This window comes from Pinus tabuliformis, chromosome 7 (genome assembly GCF_031772625.1).
Source record: "Pinus tabuliformis cultivar Carrire ecotype Pingquan chromosome 7, CPIR1, whole genome shotgun sequence".
Classification (NCBI taxonomy): domain Eukaryota; kingdom Viridiplantae; phylum Streptophyta; class Pinopsida; order Pinales; family Pinaceae; genus Pinus; species Pinus tabuliformis.
The window spans coordinates 996427279-996443378 of record NC_142293.1 but is presented as its reverse complement, the minus strand read 5'-3'; the positions used below and the strand labels follow the sequence as shown (position 1 = coordinate 996443378).

The following is a 16100-nucleotide window of genomic DNA, read 5'->3' as shown; positions in this document are numbered from 1 at the left end:
TTTGTGGTCATAGGTGTACTCACAGGTGCACAGTCCTCCATTCCATATTTTTTTAGCATGTCTTTTAGATATTTGGTTTGAGATATACACAATCCTGTTCTGGTTTGAGATACTTGAAGTCCAAGGAAGTGGGACAGCTCTCGTATCATTGACATCTCAAACTCTTTTGCCATGCTTTGAGAAAAGTCATGGCTCATTTCATCATTATTACTAGCAAAAATCAGATCATTGACATAAACAAGAGCAACTAGTAACTTACCTTGATCTGTCTTTATGTATAGATTGCTTCCAGCCACTCCCTTTTTGAAGCCTTGTTGTTGGAGATAGTTATCCAGTCTTGCATACCAAACTCTAGGAGCTTGTTTCAACCCATATAAAGCCTTTTCAATTTACAGACTAAGTCCTTTCCTGCTGTTAGATCAAAACCCTCTGGCTGCTCCATGTAGACTTCCTCCTTGAGTTCCCCGTTTAGAAATGCTGATTTCACGTCCATTTGATAGATTTTGAATCCTTTTGAGCAAGCAAATGCTAAGAACATCCTGATAGCTTCCATACGGGCCACTGGTGCAAATGTCTCTTCAAAGTCAACTCCTTCAATTTGTGAATAGCCTTTGCAGACAAGTCTTGCCTTGTTTCTGATAACCTGTCCTTCCTCATTCATTTTATTTTTGAACACCCATTTGGTTCCTATTATGTTTTTGTCCTTTGGACGAGGTACCAGCTCCCATGTCTTGTTCTTCTCAATTTGGGACATTTCTTCTTCCATTGCTTTTACCCAATGAGGATCCTTACTTGCTTCTGCAAATGTTTCTGGTTCTATCATAGATAGGAGGGCAATGACTTTTCTCTTGGGTGTGATTGATATCCTTCTTCGGGTCTGCACACCTTCATCTTTATCGCCAATGATCTGCTCTTATGGATGATGTTTTTGGACATATTTCAACTTTGAAGGGGTATTAGGTGGTTCTCTTTCCTCTTCTTCTTCTTCTTCTTCTTTCTCATCTATTTCTTCTTTTGTAGGTTCTTCTTCTTCAATGAGAAAGTCATCTTCATGTTCTTCAATTTCCTTTTCTGGAAGATCTTCATCAACCTTTACATCAATGCTTTCCACTATTTTCTTCAGTCGATAATTGTAGCACTTGTAAGCCTTGCTCCGTGTAGAGTATCCAAGAAATATCCTTTCATCAACCCGAGAATCAAACTTTCCGGGTGAGCCATCATTTATTTTTATGAAGCACTTGCTTCCAAAGATCTTGAAGTACTTCACCGAAGCAGGTCTTCCTTTCCATAGCTCATAAGGAGTTTTATCACAATTTGGTCTCAAATGAGTCCGATTCAGTGTATAGACAGTTGTCCCTACTACTTCTCTCCAGAATCTAGGCTGTAAGTCTTGCCATCTCTTGGACTGTTCGGTTTCGTCTTTTAACTACCCCATTTTGCTGAGGTGTTCTGGCAGCGGAGAATTCCCTTTTAATTCCATGAATATTACAGAACTTACTGAACTCGTTTGATGTGAATTCTCCTCCTCTGTCTGTTCTGACTCCTGAGGCACTTAATTTTTGAATCTTTTTCATTTTCTACAAGGGCTTTGAAATTCTTAAAACACTCAAAAGTTTCAGATTTATACTTTATGAAATATATCCACATCATTCTAGTATAATCATCAACAAATAACACAAAGTACCTTTCTCCTTGGAGTGCTTGATTTCTAGTTGGCCCACATACATCAGCATGGATGATCTCCAAGGGCTTCGATGTATAGTGTTCCTTTGTCTTGTGGCTGGTTCTGGTCTGCTTTCCATGTTGACATGGACCACACACTGCCTGATTTGGTTTGAACAGCCTTGGGATGTCTTGTACAGCTTTGGTCTTGCTGATATTGATCAGATTTTCGAAGCTTGTATGTCCAAGTCGCTTGTGCCACAGCCAACTCTCATCTGTCTTACTCAAGTAGCATTTATTTTCCTGAATCTTGTTCAGAATGTAAATATTGTCTGGTGTTCTCACCCCTTTTGCCACAAGTTTCCCTGAGGCAGAGTTCCTTATTTCACAGTCTTTGGTGCTGAAAACAACCTTATGTCCTTGATCACAGATTTGGCTAACACTCAGAAGGTTGTGTTTGAGTCTGTCAACCAGCAGAGCATCCTGAGCTTTTCCTTTTCCATTTATCAGAGTAACTATTCCTTTTCCTGCAATTCTGCCAGATCCGCTTCCAAAAGACACATTCCCTTCCTTTTTTCTCAGTGAGACAAACTTCCCTCTGTCCCCTGTCATGTGTCTGGAGCACCCACTGTCTACAAACCACTGGTTTCCATTATTTTGAGCACATAGAGCCAGGCCGCATTTGTCCATGTTGGAGTTCTTGCTACTTGTCTTTCTTCATTTGAGTGGGCAGTGTTGTTCATAGTGTCCATTATTGTAGCAAAAAGAGCAAATCAGATCAAATTTGGTCAAGGGATCAAACGAATTGAAGGTTTTGATTTGTCCCTGTCTTTTGGGGGCATATGAGTTGACTACTCGGTCCTTTTGCGTTGTCTTTTCACTTCTGCGAGCCATACAGTGTCTAGCTTGGTGACCGAAGTTTTTACAGTGAAATCAGTGTCCAAGAAATATGGTTTTGAAGCAACCACGGTTTGAGTCGATTTCCTTCCTGGGAATTACTCCTCCCTCATTGTTTGGATTTTCGATGGGCCCTTGGTGGAGTACAGGTTTGTATTTGCTATAGTGTCCATGATTCGACTCCACATTCTTCTTTGGAGTAATTCTTTCTTCATTCTTGGAATCTGGGATGCTCTTTTGATAACATACTTTTTCATCTTTTGGATTGCAGGAAAGTGCATCGACATAGCTTTTCGCACTATTCTTAGTGCTTGAGGATTCTCCTTTGAAACCTATTCCAGACTTGTCATGTTGAGGTTTTTGATTTTTCAGAATAGTCTCAAGTATTTGAGAGCTTTTACAACCCTTTTTAATTTGCTCCAACTCCTTTCTTAGAGACACTATTTCGGCCTCGCGTTCCTCACAAGTCTCTTCTTTTTCTTTAAGCTTTGCTACCAAGAGATCTTCTCTCCTTCTTATTTCCTCGTTTTCCACTTTGATAGAAATGATTTTGTTCCGTAGTTTCTCATTTTCTTCAATGGCGCTTATTAACAGTTCATCTACATTTCCTTCCAATCTTGAGTCATCATCATCTGTGAGTGCCATGAATAATGCTTCTTGGCTTTCATCATGATCACTTTCCTCATCTGATTTCTTTTTGATGACCATAACCTCATCCTCATCAGACTCATCTTGCTTGGAGAAGAATTTTTTCTTATGGAACCCTTTCTTTTTATGTGCCCATTCTTTTAGAATTTCCTTCATCATCATTGTCATGTTTATGAGGACATTTTGCTGCATAATGACCTATTTTACCACATTTAAAACAGATAAGAGGATACTTGCCTTTAAGCTTAGATCCTCTCTTCAGCTTTCGTACATATTGAGCCAATTCGGATTCCACATCTGACTCATCACTACAGTCATTCCTTTCTTTCACTTCCTTTGACTTTGAGGCCTTGAATGCTACATCTTTGGAGCTAGGGCCACCTTTCCTCATTTCATAGGCAGTGAGAATTCCATGGAGTTCATCCATTTTGAGGGTATCTAGATCCTTTGCTTCTTCTATAGCACTTATTTTGGAGTCAAATCTGTCTGGAAGAGACCTTAATACCTTTTGAACAATGGTACTTTCTTCCACCTTTTCGTCCAATCCTTTCAGGGAATTTACTACTTCAGCTACTCAAAGGAGGTATGCTGCAATATCTTCTTCATCTTCCATCTTCAAACTTTCAAATTGTCTTTTGTGAGTTTGAAGCTTTGCCTTTTTTACTTTTGAGTCTCCATCGTACAAACCAACTAGCTTCTCCCACATTTCTTTGGCAGAGGTACAGTGCATGATTTTTGTAAACTCAGAATCAGTGATTCCACTAGTGATAGAGTTCATGGCCTTTGCATTTGCAATGTAGGCTTTCCTCTCGTCTTGGTCTGTTGGAAGAGTGGAAGTCGCTTGGTATTCAGTTTGACAAAAATGCCAGACTTCAGGTCCAAGGGACATTAAGTAGTAAGTCATCCTTTTCTTCCAGAAACCAAAGTTAGTGCCATCAAACAAAGGAGGTCTTCCTGATGCTTCGTGATTTCTCATCATGGCTGCGAAACCTTCTTCAAGCTGTTAGGCTAGTATGAAGAAGTTTGCTCTGATACCAATTGTTGGAAACACTGAGGGGGGGGGGTGAATCAGTATTTATTAATTTTTGTTCTAGTGATTGTCAAAAGCATGTATAGATATGTATATGTATACACAGAACACAGAAATCGACAGCTGGAATAAATGCTTTTATTAAGACTCAAGATAGTGCAATGAAATAAATACAATATAAGTATATCTGACTGTGAATAGTTGCCAAGCTCCAACTTGGACTTCAGTGAGGCTCCAACCTCCCAGAGCTCCAACTCTGTTTTGCCAAGACACCAATCTTAGACTTTAGGAGCACCAACTCCCAAGGACTTCAATCCTGTTCAGTTCTGAGGCTCCAACCCAACCTTGATATAAACTGGTTCTGCTGTTTCTGCCTCTACTGCTTCTGCTGCCACTACAGTCTCTGCCGCTTCTGTTGCCTCTGCACCCTCTGCTAGTTCTATTGCCTCTTCTCTGGTTTTTTCACCACAACAACAACAACAACCAATCCTTTGTTTTTGCAGTTTTTATACATTCTTGCGCCTTTGTCCATTCATTTCCTCTTTCTCGTTGGCTCTTTGGCTTCCTCTCCCGCAGGCTCTACCGCTTCCTCAATGCTCGCTTGGCGCTTCGGCTTCCCAGTACATGGCTCCCTCTGACTATTCGAGTGTTCCAATACTCGCAGGACGCATTGAATCAATGGCAAAGGAATGAGTAAACGCAGAGGACCCATATTTATAAAACTGTAACAGCCCCTTGTTTTTCTCATGATAGCAAGCATATACGAGGATGGCATTATTTATTTAACGGACAGCCACATCCTTTCGACAATGATAGCAGGCATGATTCTCCCCATGTTACTGACGCTCAGCCTTCTAATTCATCGGAAACAGCGATCGTAAGCCTTTCGGCTTAAAACACCCCGCGCAAGCCAAAATTCTATTACTCAGGAAATATATGAAAAAACAGGCGAAAAACACTAAAGGCGGACTTCAAATTTAGTTCACCCGCAACTATAATGTATCGGGTCCGCAGCATTCATCGCAATCGGCGATCGCAAAGGGCCGATGCCGATGGGCCAATCCTCCTATGGACGCGATATTCCATTGAATCATATTGTATATGCCTGTCGGGTCCACTGCTCCTATCGCTATCGGCGATCGCAACATAACTGCAGTCACCAATGGCCGATGGCCGATGCGATGGACCGGATGCGATATGGTATTAAACCATAATTTATATGCCCGTCGGGTCCGCATATATTGTCGCAATCGGAGGCAGGGCCTTTACCACTCCCGATACCCGCTCTGAAATGTCAGATGCGATATATTATAGACTGGTTTTAATTCCTCCGTCGGGTCCACAACCGTATATCGCAATCGGGGGTTTCGGGAGTGACAGCCCTTTGAGACCAACGACATATACCCGCTCCGAAATGCCGGATGCGATATATTATAAACTAGTTTTAATTCCTCCGTCAGGTCCACAACCGTATATCGCAATCGGGGGTTTCGGGAGTGACAGCCCTTAGAGACCAGCGACATAGCAGATGCGATATTACATTTAGCCAGTTTATAATGGAGTCGCGGGTCCGTGTTATTATATCGCCTCTCTCTCTATATATATATATACTCCTCAGTACTCCCGATAGTTCTTCCTTTGGCATTGTTGCGTCGATAGTGTGTTTGTAATATGTGCCCGCCGATAGTGTTAAGGCATATATATATGGGTTTTCTCCTCCGATAGTTGTGAATCCATATATATATATATGGTTTTTAACCGCCGATAATTATAAAGCATGCATACATGGGTTTTACAGGCCCGATAACATAACTGGATATATCTATGTGAGTTCTGCTACCGATGGCTCCCGATATGCTGTGTATGCTCCCGATAGGCTCCCGATAGCTGTGTATGCTTCCAATAGGCTCCCGATAGGCATATATGGCTCTGTTTGTTGCATTTGCTCCTTCGATGGCTCCTCTTGAATATTGCCATATTGACATCAATGACAATCTGTGTCCAACATGAACAAGGGGGAGATGAGCCATCCCGCCGGACTATTGCAACCTCTTCCCATTCCGGAGGGGAAATGGGAGAGTATTTCGATGGACTTCATCACAGGGTTGCCCATGGTACAGGGCAAGGATTGTATCTTTGTCGTCATTGATCGGCTGATGAAGTACGCACATTTCTTTGCCATATCCACACATTATACAGCAGCACAGGTGGCCGAACTGTTCTTCAGGGAGATCTTCAGGCTACATGGTCTTCCTAAGACCAACATCAGTGATAGGGACAGCCGTTTCATGGGCGGGTTTTGGCAGGAGCTTTTCCGGTTGGTGGGGAGGGAGTTGACACCGAGTACCAGTTATCACCTGCAGACGGATAGGCAGATAGAGATAGTTAACAAGTGGCTAGAGGGATACTTGCATAACTATGTCAGCAGCCAGCAGCGAGCATGGTTGAGGTGGTTGCATCTAGGGGAGTACTGCTACAATACTTCACATCACATGTCCATTGGTATGTCACCATTCTATGCTTTATATGGGTATCATCCTTTATCTTTTGCTGACGTGATGTTTGGTGATAGCAAGGCTCCCAGAGCCAAGATATGGATCCAAGAGAGTCAGGGTATTCTCCGAGCTCTCAAGGATAACATGGCTACAGCACAGAACCAGCAGAAGCTGTATGCCGACAGGGGTCGGGTGGAGACAGTTCGAGGTAGGGGACATGGTCTACCTACGGTTACAGCCATACCGACAGTCGTCACTAAAACAGAACGGGGCTGAGAAGCTTAAGCCCCGCTTTTATGGGCCGTACAGGGTTATACGCAGGGTTGGACAGGTTGCATATGAGTTGGAGCTGCCCCAAGGCAACAGGATTCATAACGTTTTCCATGTATCATGCCTAAAAAAGGCATTGGGGCAGCAAGTGATAGTGACAGATGAGCTACCACCCATGGATGATGAGGGGCATTTGGTATTGCAGCCGAAGGCTATCATTGATACCAGGGAGAGGCAGCGGCGGAGCAGGACTGTCCAGGAATTCTTGGTGAGGTGGAAGAATTTGTCGAATGAGGATGCCACTTGGGAGAGTGAGAAGATCTTATAGCATCCATCACTTCAGTTGCTTGAGGACAAGCAACATTTTGCCGGGGGAGACTGTAATATTCCTAATTAGCTATGGCTAATTGGAATATTCGATTTTGTTCAATTTTTGCCTTCTATAGTTATTTGTGAATAAAAAGTGAGGAAGAGGGACATAACTCACTTTAGAATAAAAAGTCACTTCCTAGGTAGCACAACGTTGTGACTTAAAAGGGGAGCCAAGGGGGCCAAAGGGGGGACGCAGAAATGGAGCCCACGCAAACACATGGAGGGACTGCGCAGGAGGGAAGAACACATGGCAAGAGGGGAATCACGCAGGAGGAGGTGAGCCTAGGGATTATGAGAGGCAGAGGCTATAAAATAGAGAGGAGCCCCCTCATTTTGGATCATTCAGTTATGTGCGTTTCCACTTCTGAGCACGTTGGCTGTTTAGCTAGTCTGCAACACTATTTAGTGCATTGAGTGTCTCCGTTCGGAGATCTCACCCTTAGCCCCGGGGGACTTCGAGTGCCTGCTCGGGCAAGGTATTTCGATTGGTGTTTCAGCAGTAATCTCATCAGCATTCCAGCAGCAGTTTTAGCAGCGTTTTGGAGGATTACGCAGCACTGGGAGAGGGACGTAGTTCTATTTGGTTGTTGTGCTGGATTGGGGTCTTGCAGGTGGGTTTTTACTGGGAGATTGAGCAGGGGTCCAGCTCTTGTCTCATTGGAGGATTTTGGCAGTGTTTCAGGCAGAGTTTAGAGGGGCTTTCTTCAGTGGCAGCGCAGGGCATTGTGGAACTGCGTAGAACCCCAAGGGGGTGTTTTTCGGGGGTTGGCCATTCCAGGAAAGCTTCCTGGGTTTTTTTGGGTTTCTTGAGTAGAGCCCGAATCCAGAGTTTCAGCTTTTTCCGAGAAGGGGAGCAGCCCTAAACCACCACTTGTTTCCTAGTAGCAACAGCAGCACAGCAGTAGCATCCACGCAGAGAGGCCATTCTTGTCATTCTGAGAGTATTTCTTCACTTGCCTTGAGCAAGTCGAGGTGCCATCTGTCTGTCCACCTCTTGTACTCAATTTATTGCTCAGAATAATAAAATGGCTTAGCATTTTCTCGCTGCATTTCTTTTGTATCTATTTATATTTTCGATTTACATTATTATATGTTGTTTCACTGTTATTTTATCACTTCTAGGTTATTATATCATTTGCACATATTTGGTTGGGATTTTGGCTGGGGTTTGAGGAATATTCTGGGTTAGGGATATTACAAATTCAATTGTAACTTTTTTTTAGCACTAGTTAATATAATAAACGAAGAACATTATTTCATCACAATTGTTTTACTTGCAAAGTTCTTAAATTTCTTGCTATCTTGATGGTTAAAAGTCTCACATGCAAATCTTATGTCAAGAAGCATTTTGGATGCAAGCATTGTAATCTCTTAATTTTGCAACAAGTTTAGTTTAACTTTCTTGTGCTTGGAAATTGGTTTACCCTTGAAGCTTAATTACATATTGCCATTTTGATGGTCATTGATCTCACTTTCAAGTACTCTTATTTTGTTGCAAACTTAATTGCATGTTATCATCTTGGTCTAACATTTGAGTTTTTTTTGTCATCTCATTATCATAAGTAGATTTTTAATTATATAATTTTGAGCAAGATAGTTTCACATGCTTTGATTTATAAACTTGTTCATCTTACCAGCATTTATAATATCTTGTGCTAACAGTTTATTGTTTCACTTTTCAGGATTACTTTTGCTTTCCATTTGAAAGCATTTCACCTCATTTCAACAAATATAATTTCATTTTAGAGCAATTTATTTAAAGGCATTGGTTGAATGTTCATGTATTGATGGCTGTCATAATTATTTTATGTCAAATTTGCTTATAAATTTCTACTGGTAATCCATAACACTATAACACTCTCCTAGAAACTCACATTTTTAACTTAATTTTTCTTTAGGGACCACCCCCCTTAGCTAACCTATGAGATAGCTTAAACGGAGAGAGTCGGGATTAGTGTGACAGTGCCTTCTCTTAGTGCCCTACCACCAGCCACACCTTGTGGGGTTGAAGGCTTTTCTCACTGACTTGTAGGTAGGTATCCTTTCCCCTTCTCCGTCAAGTCTATGAGGGGTGCGGCTAACTGGGAGAAGCCCTTCACGAACTTCCTGTAATAAGTGCAAATGCCCACGAAACCCCTCAGCTTGGTCACATTCTGGGGCTCTGGCCAATCTCGAATAGCCCTGATCTTCTCCTCATGTACTCTGACACCATCCTCCCCAATGATGTGCCCTAGGTAGAGCATCTCAGTCAGCCCAAACTCGCACTTGGACAGTTTGGCATAGAACTGTTGCTCCTCCAGAATGCGCAGTACTGCCTCAAGGTGTTGCAAATGCTCTTCCCACGTCCGGTTGTAAATCAGTATGTCATCAAAGAACACCAGCACAAACTTCCTCAACTGCCCACAAAACACGTGGTTCATGCATGACTGGAATGTCGCAGGTGCATTGGTTAGCCCGAAGGGCATAACCAGGAACTCAAAGTGCCCATAATGGCACTGAAATGTTGTCTTTGGGACATCTTGGTCCCTCACCTGGATCTAATGGTACCCCAATCGCAAATCAATCTTCAAGAAGAACTTAGCTCCCCTCAACTTATCCATCAACTCATCTATACGGGGAATGGGGTAGTGGTTCTTCAGTGTCTTCTTGCTGAGGACCCTGTAATCGATGCACATCCGTAAGGACCCCTCCTGCTTTTTCACCAGCAAAACTAATGAGGCAAAAGGGCTAGAGTTGGGCCTGATGTGCCCAAGTGCCAATAGCTCATGGATGGCCCTCTCGATCTCATCCCGATAAGCCTTGGGATGTCGATAAGGGGTGGTGATGACGGCCTGCACCCCTGGCTCCAACTCGATAGTGTGCTCAAACCCCCGGTCAGGTGGTTGACCCGGTGGTATGTCCCCAAATACCACTGGATACCTATCAAGAATAGCCTGTATCTCCGGATGGGGTGGCTTGGGCTTTCCCCCAGCCTCTGAGATCCTCAACTCCATAGCCCACTCAATGTCTCCATGTCTCAAGTCAGCCTCCATCCTGTGGGCCAAAACAGTCTGTGGTGGGTATGAGTGCATTCCCTGAAGCAACACAGTCTTGCCATCTAGCCCTACAAACTCCATCTCCAACTTCCTCCAGTCCATTGTGACTTTGCCAAGCCGTATAGAGCCACTCGACTCCCAACACCGCGTTGGTGTCCGGTACATCCACCACAAAGAAATGATCTATGATGGAGTAGTTCCCCATAGTCACTGTCAAGGCTGGCACATAATGGGTGCACTGCATGGTTCTATCCCTGGGCACAAGAACTTAGAATCACTCAAACTCCTCAATTGTGATGTCCCTCCTCTGAACCAACTGAGCGTCAATGAAATTATGGGTAGCCCCACTGTCCACCAACACTGATACACGCTGCCCCTGAATAGTGCCTCTAATCCTCATAGTCAAAGATTTGGGTACCCCACGCAGTGATCCAAGGACCCCTTTAGTAGATGCAAAGGAAACTCCCCCTACTGCTGCTGTTGGTGGTGGTGGTGGTCCTCCCCCCCCAGGTGTTGCATTGTCCTTGTGAAAATTCCTAACTCTAACAATCTCAGGAATCCTACTACAACCCGCTGAATTTACTTCACCTAGATCGTAAATTACATTACAAACTTATTTCAGATTTCTTCTTGAAATATTGAAGTAAATTACTGAAGCAGCCTACACCAAATTAAATATGATTCTGAAACATAGAAACTAAGCAAGGAAATAAAAACACATAGGACACTGTTATTTTTGAACAAATGTCCCCGGAAAAACCCAATGCGGGAAAACCGGTGCAGTAGATCTGAGAGTTTATTATTATTAAGCAATAGAAAATTCTGAATACATCTTTGAATACCTCATAGGGTTATTCAGTTACAGAGAGAAATACTGGCAGAAAGAATTGTGAGGTTACCTCACACTATCACTGGAAATCCTGGCTGATCCAGTCCCAGACTAATTGCCCCCCGACTTTTCTGCCTGCGTCTGCGCTACCTCTGCGCAGTGTCTACGTCAGCCCAACGTCAAGCTCTCTGGGGACTGCGTCACTCCTCTGACTGGTCGATTTGTTGCCCAAGAGATTCGATTTCTGCCTCCCGATCTCACACCCCGGCTCCCGGCTTCTGAAACTCAAATTCCCTCTGCAAATTTAGGACCCCTCACTGGCTTCTGTGTGGCTCTGGGTTAGCCCCTCTGGCTCAGCGTTGCCACTGCTTGATTACTCTCTGTTGTCGCACAGATTGTCACGACAACGCTCAGACCGGGGGCTGTCACTCTGATCCCCGATCTCTCCATTTAAGCCTGTCTCCCGTGCCTAAGGGGGGTAGACCCTATAGGAAAAATGAATGACCAACTGTGAAACAGTTGGCCTAGGAGACACGAGGGGGAACAATCACTTAATTGATTGTATTAAGTTAATAGACCAGTGCCTGATGAAAGAAATGATTAAACGATTATTTATCAAACGTTGTAGAAATATGAACTCATCAACAATCATTTACCATCAAACAATTCAAACAAAGATTAACTTTTACCAAATGCGAGATAATGACTTAATGATACTCCAGCAATTAAAATTTCGAAAGATAAAGTTCGATTACACAACCACGTAAAATGCTAACCAAAGATCACATTCATGTAGTTAATCTTCGAATGAACATTTAAGCATGTTAAAAAATGATAAACATTAATTCCCACATTAAAAAAAAAATTAGCCTCAGCAGAAAAGATAAAACGTAATAAATCCCTGAGCCAAGGCTGAATCTGGCAAAATATTTCCAAAATATTTTTATGTTTTTTATAATTTTATAATTTTTTATGATTTTTAATTTTTATATTTTTTATGATTTTTAAAACTTTAAATTTAAAATAAAACTGAAAAATAAAATCTAATCTAAACTAAAGTCTAATTTAAAATCCAAAATTTAATTTTAAAACTAAGTAAAAGAAAACTAAAACAAAACAAATTCTCAATGCCCTTTTTTTTATTTTTAAATTTTATGATTTTTTATTTTTATTTTTAATATTATTTTAAAAATCACACTTTAAAAAATTAAATCTAATATTTTAAAGAAATCTAAGTCTAAAACTAAAACAAAAATTTAATGAATCTAAAACTAGAACTTTATCATATATACATAAAAGGGGAAATCTAAATTCTAAAAAAACAAGCTCAAATCTAAAACCTAATTTTTTTTTTTAAGATTTAAAATAAAATTCAAACAAAAAGAAAATAAATAAATCCTATCTAGGGAACATAAACACAATAAAGCTCTAAATTAAAACTTAAATACATAAACTAAAAATGAAATCAAAAGTAAAGTTGGAATCTGATGAAATAAATAAATATATACATCCTAACTAAAACAACGCACATATTATAAAAAGAAAAAATAAAAATAATTTATGCTAACTCTAAGATTAACTAAAATTTTATGCCTCCTTTTTTATTTTTAAAATCAAATTAAAATCAGAAAAGAGTAAAAGAATAAACAATCCTAAATCGAAATTTTTTATTTTATAGTTCCTTTTTTTTTTTTGGATTAACACACATTTCATAAAAAGGAAAAAGAAAATAGGATTAATCTAACTATGCTAACGCTAAGCTTCAGCCATTCATTAAAAAAAAAAACGAAATTTATTTCTAACCTAAGCTGAATTTAAATGATATCAAAATTAAAAAAAAAAAAAGTAAAAAAACGCTATGCCAACCTTAAACAAACTCACGCATACACAAAATAGGAACCCACTTTTGTTTTGCTTGTTGTTTGCAGGGGCGAGAAAGCTTGATGGCAACGTGGATTCACTAAGGAGCGTTGAAGGGTGAATGGCAAGCGTGGAGATTGGAGCTGGCTGCAAATAGAAAACGTAGGTAGCATATGAAGAGCGGACAAAATGCAGAGGACACAGGAAATCGAGGATGTGGGAAGGATGGAAATTCACGTAGATGAAGAAAGGGTTGGGATTTATGCAGATGCTAGAGAAAACTGCGCAGATGGACGGGTGGATAGCTGAGGGAGATATCTGCAGGTTGGAGCGAAGAGCAAAAACGAGCTTGCTACATGAGGGTGAGGAAAAGACGCGAATTGATGGATGAAAATGGAGCAAATTTGCAGCAATGGACAACGTGAAAATGACAGAGGAAAAGACGCAGTTTTGGGCAGCGTTTGGAGAACCCAGAAGAGGCAGCACGCAGGAGAGATAGAAGAATGAGGCAGCTGAGGTGAGAAATGAAACACACAGCGGCAAAACTCTTAATAAATTTCGAAAATAATTCTGCCGGACAAACCCCAGGCAGTAAACAAAAATGGAAAATCGCTGCCAAATAAAACCCTGAAATTTCAAGATTAAGATGTTATATTCTGCTTCAAGATTTATTAATAAACCCAAAAAAAATTCTCCAGATTTGGACAAGATCTGAAACCCTGAATTGCAAAACAATTTGGATAAACCCTCGGAAATCTCCAGAAAACCCTGCAACCTGTAAAAAAAAACACCCAAAAATAATATGTGCAAGGATAAAAACCTAAAACCCTAAAACCCAGCTAAAAAAAAATTTACAGTGTTTACAGATTTTCGACTCTTTATCAGCCAAATTTGTCAATAATCCACAATAATATTTTCAGAGTATAAGTTTAATGTAAGACGCTTCAGAAAACCCTGCATGCATTCATAAAAAAAAATTCGAATGATTAGCCTGGGATCAAGAACTAGCTGGGCTCTTTCAGAAAACACAATCCAGGAGTTGGTTAGTTCAGCCGAGAACTTCCCCTAATGCCCGGTAATCTAAAAAAAAGGATTTCCTGCACAGCTTAAAATCAACCATTAACATAGGGGAAGAAAACAATAGTGAAACCCCGATCAAATGGAGATACCTGCCACTATATTTCAGAATCTAAACTATCATTCAAACCCCAAAGATCAGACAAGATACTTGTGCCTAGATCAATCTTCTTTAAGCTATCATCAATGGCTGAAAATAAAATTATGCAGAAAAACTAAAGCAATCTTACAGCATTTTCAGAAGAGTAACACCAGCAAGATTTTTAACCCCAAAGTCTTCTTTATTGCACAAAAAAAATGACTACAAGAAAGCTTTCTTTAGCACCAGACTCTCAGATCAAATCTGATCTCAAATGACCCCTAACACCCTATTTAAAGGAAAAATTCCCAACAGCTAGTTCGAGTGATCCATGTCAAAATGATCTCAACCGTCGATGAGGATCAAGACATCTCTTAATCTCATCCGTCGAATTTTTTAATGCATTAAAAATTGAAATTCTGCATTTATTTACTCAAAAATATTATTATTTTATTATTTTTAGGTTTTTACTTTATTTTATTATTTTATTATTTTTATCTAAATTTTTATTTATTTTTTTAATTTATTTTATAAATTTTATTATTTTTTATTTTTTTTTTATTTTTTTTTTTCAGTTTTTTTTTTTTTTTTTTAATTTTTAATTTATTTTTAAATGGATCCTCGAACTTAGCCTTTGGAAAAATCACCTAGGACCTAGGACTTAGGACTTATGAGGGGATTAAAACATTTTCTAACCCTCAAGACACTTTACACCATGACTTTTACAACTTTACATCTCTAGGGGGAGAACCCATTTGACATAGACCCTCATAAACCACCCAGTTCTGCGACACAACTATAATCTAGCAGATTAACACACTAGGATTCTCCTAAGATTCTAATGACAAAATCCATTCCGGCTTTGGGGTTAGGCTGAAGGAAAACTCTGCCGATCATAGATCGGTGAGACAAAAAACCTTCCGGAACGTAGATTATCACTAGGAAATTAGGCACACCTAGGCAATTTACATACATGACTCAACTCTGCTAAGATTATTTACAATTCACACATGCAACTGGGTTTTACAACATAAATTGATCAAGTCGACGATGACTGTCAAATGGCACGGACATGTCGATTAAGCGCTATCCCTTTTGCAAAAAAAGGGGGTGTACTGCTATGGGAAGTTGACACGTAGTGGTCAACACTCTCTACTGATGATTCTCCGGCTGAGAAAATCACTCTCTCCGGAAGCTATCCCTACCCCTCTGCTGCAAAAAATCTCCTCAATTGAATTTTCCTCCTAAGAACTTCTCACTTCAGAAAATCGATTTCTTCATCTCTCTTGGTGTGTTTTCTAAATGACCCTCAAGCCTCTTCTTATATCTTTCTGTTGGAAAACCAACGGCCTAGATTAACTCTTAATCAAAGGCTCAGATTGTTTTGACTTGATCTCCGTCTTTTTCTAGAAGATTCACCCACAATTAGATTAATACCCATTAGTATTTTAATTTTCCTAAGTTTAGACTTAGAAACCCCATTAAAAATATTAATTATTTTAATAAAATCGTCTCTGGGTGGAATTTCCCAAAACGGTTTCTGGGTTCTTTGGAATGCATGTGCCCAAGCCTCCCTGCAAAATTTGAAGCTTAGAGCACATCCGATGCTGCCCCAAATCAACACTCCTTTTGAAAAATCAGATTACCGTTGTTTTCTCAATTCATATGGCTTCTCTATTACATGTTAGGGTTAGTGGGTCCTTCTAGATTTAGTATATGGTCTTTTTTTCCATTTGTGTTCTTCAAAATAGGTGGAAATAGCTAGAAACTGTTGGTAGTTTCAGAAACACCTGACAAATTGTCCAAATGCTTTTGGAATCCATACAAACAGCTCAGTAGTTTCCGG

General features: G+C 40.4%; 1 protein-coding gene across 4 annotated transcripts in view; it reads right to left on the bottom strand.

Moving 5' to 3' along the window:
- Positions 1-16100, bottom strand: part of LOC149250946 (uncharacterized) — a 528543-nt gene that overhangs the window by 473349 nt on the left and 39094 nt on the right. The gene's annotated exons all lie outside the window — the stretch shown is intronic.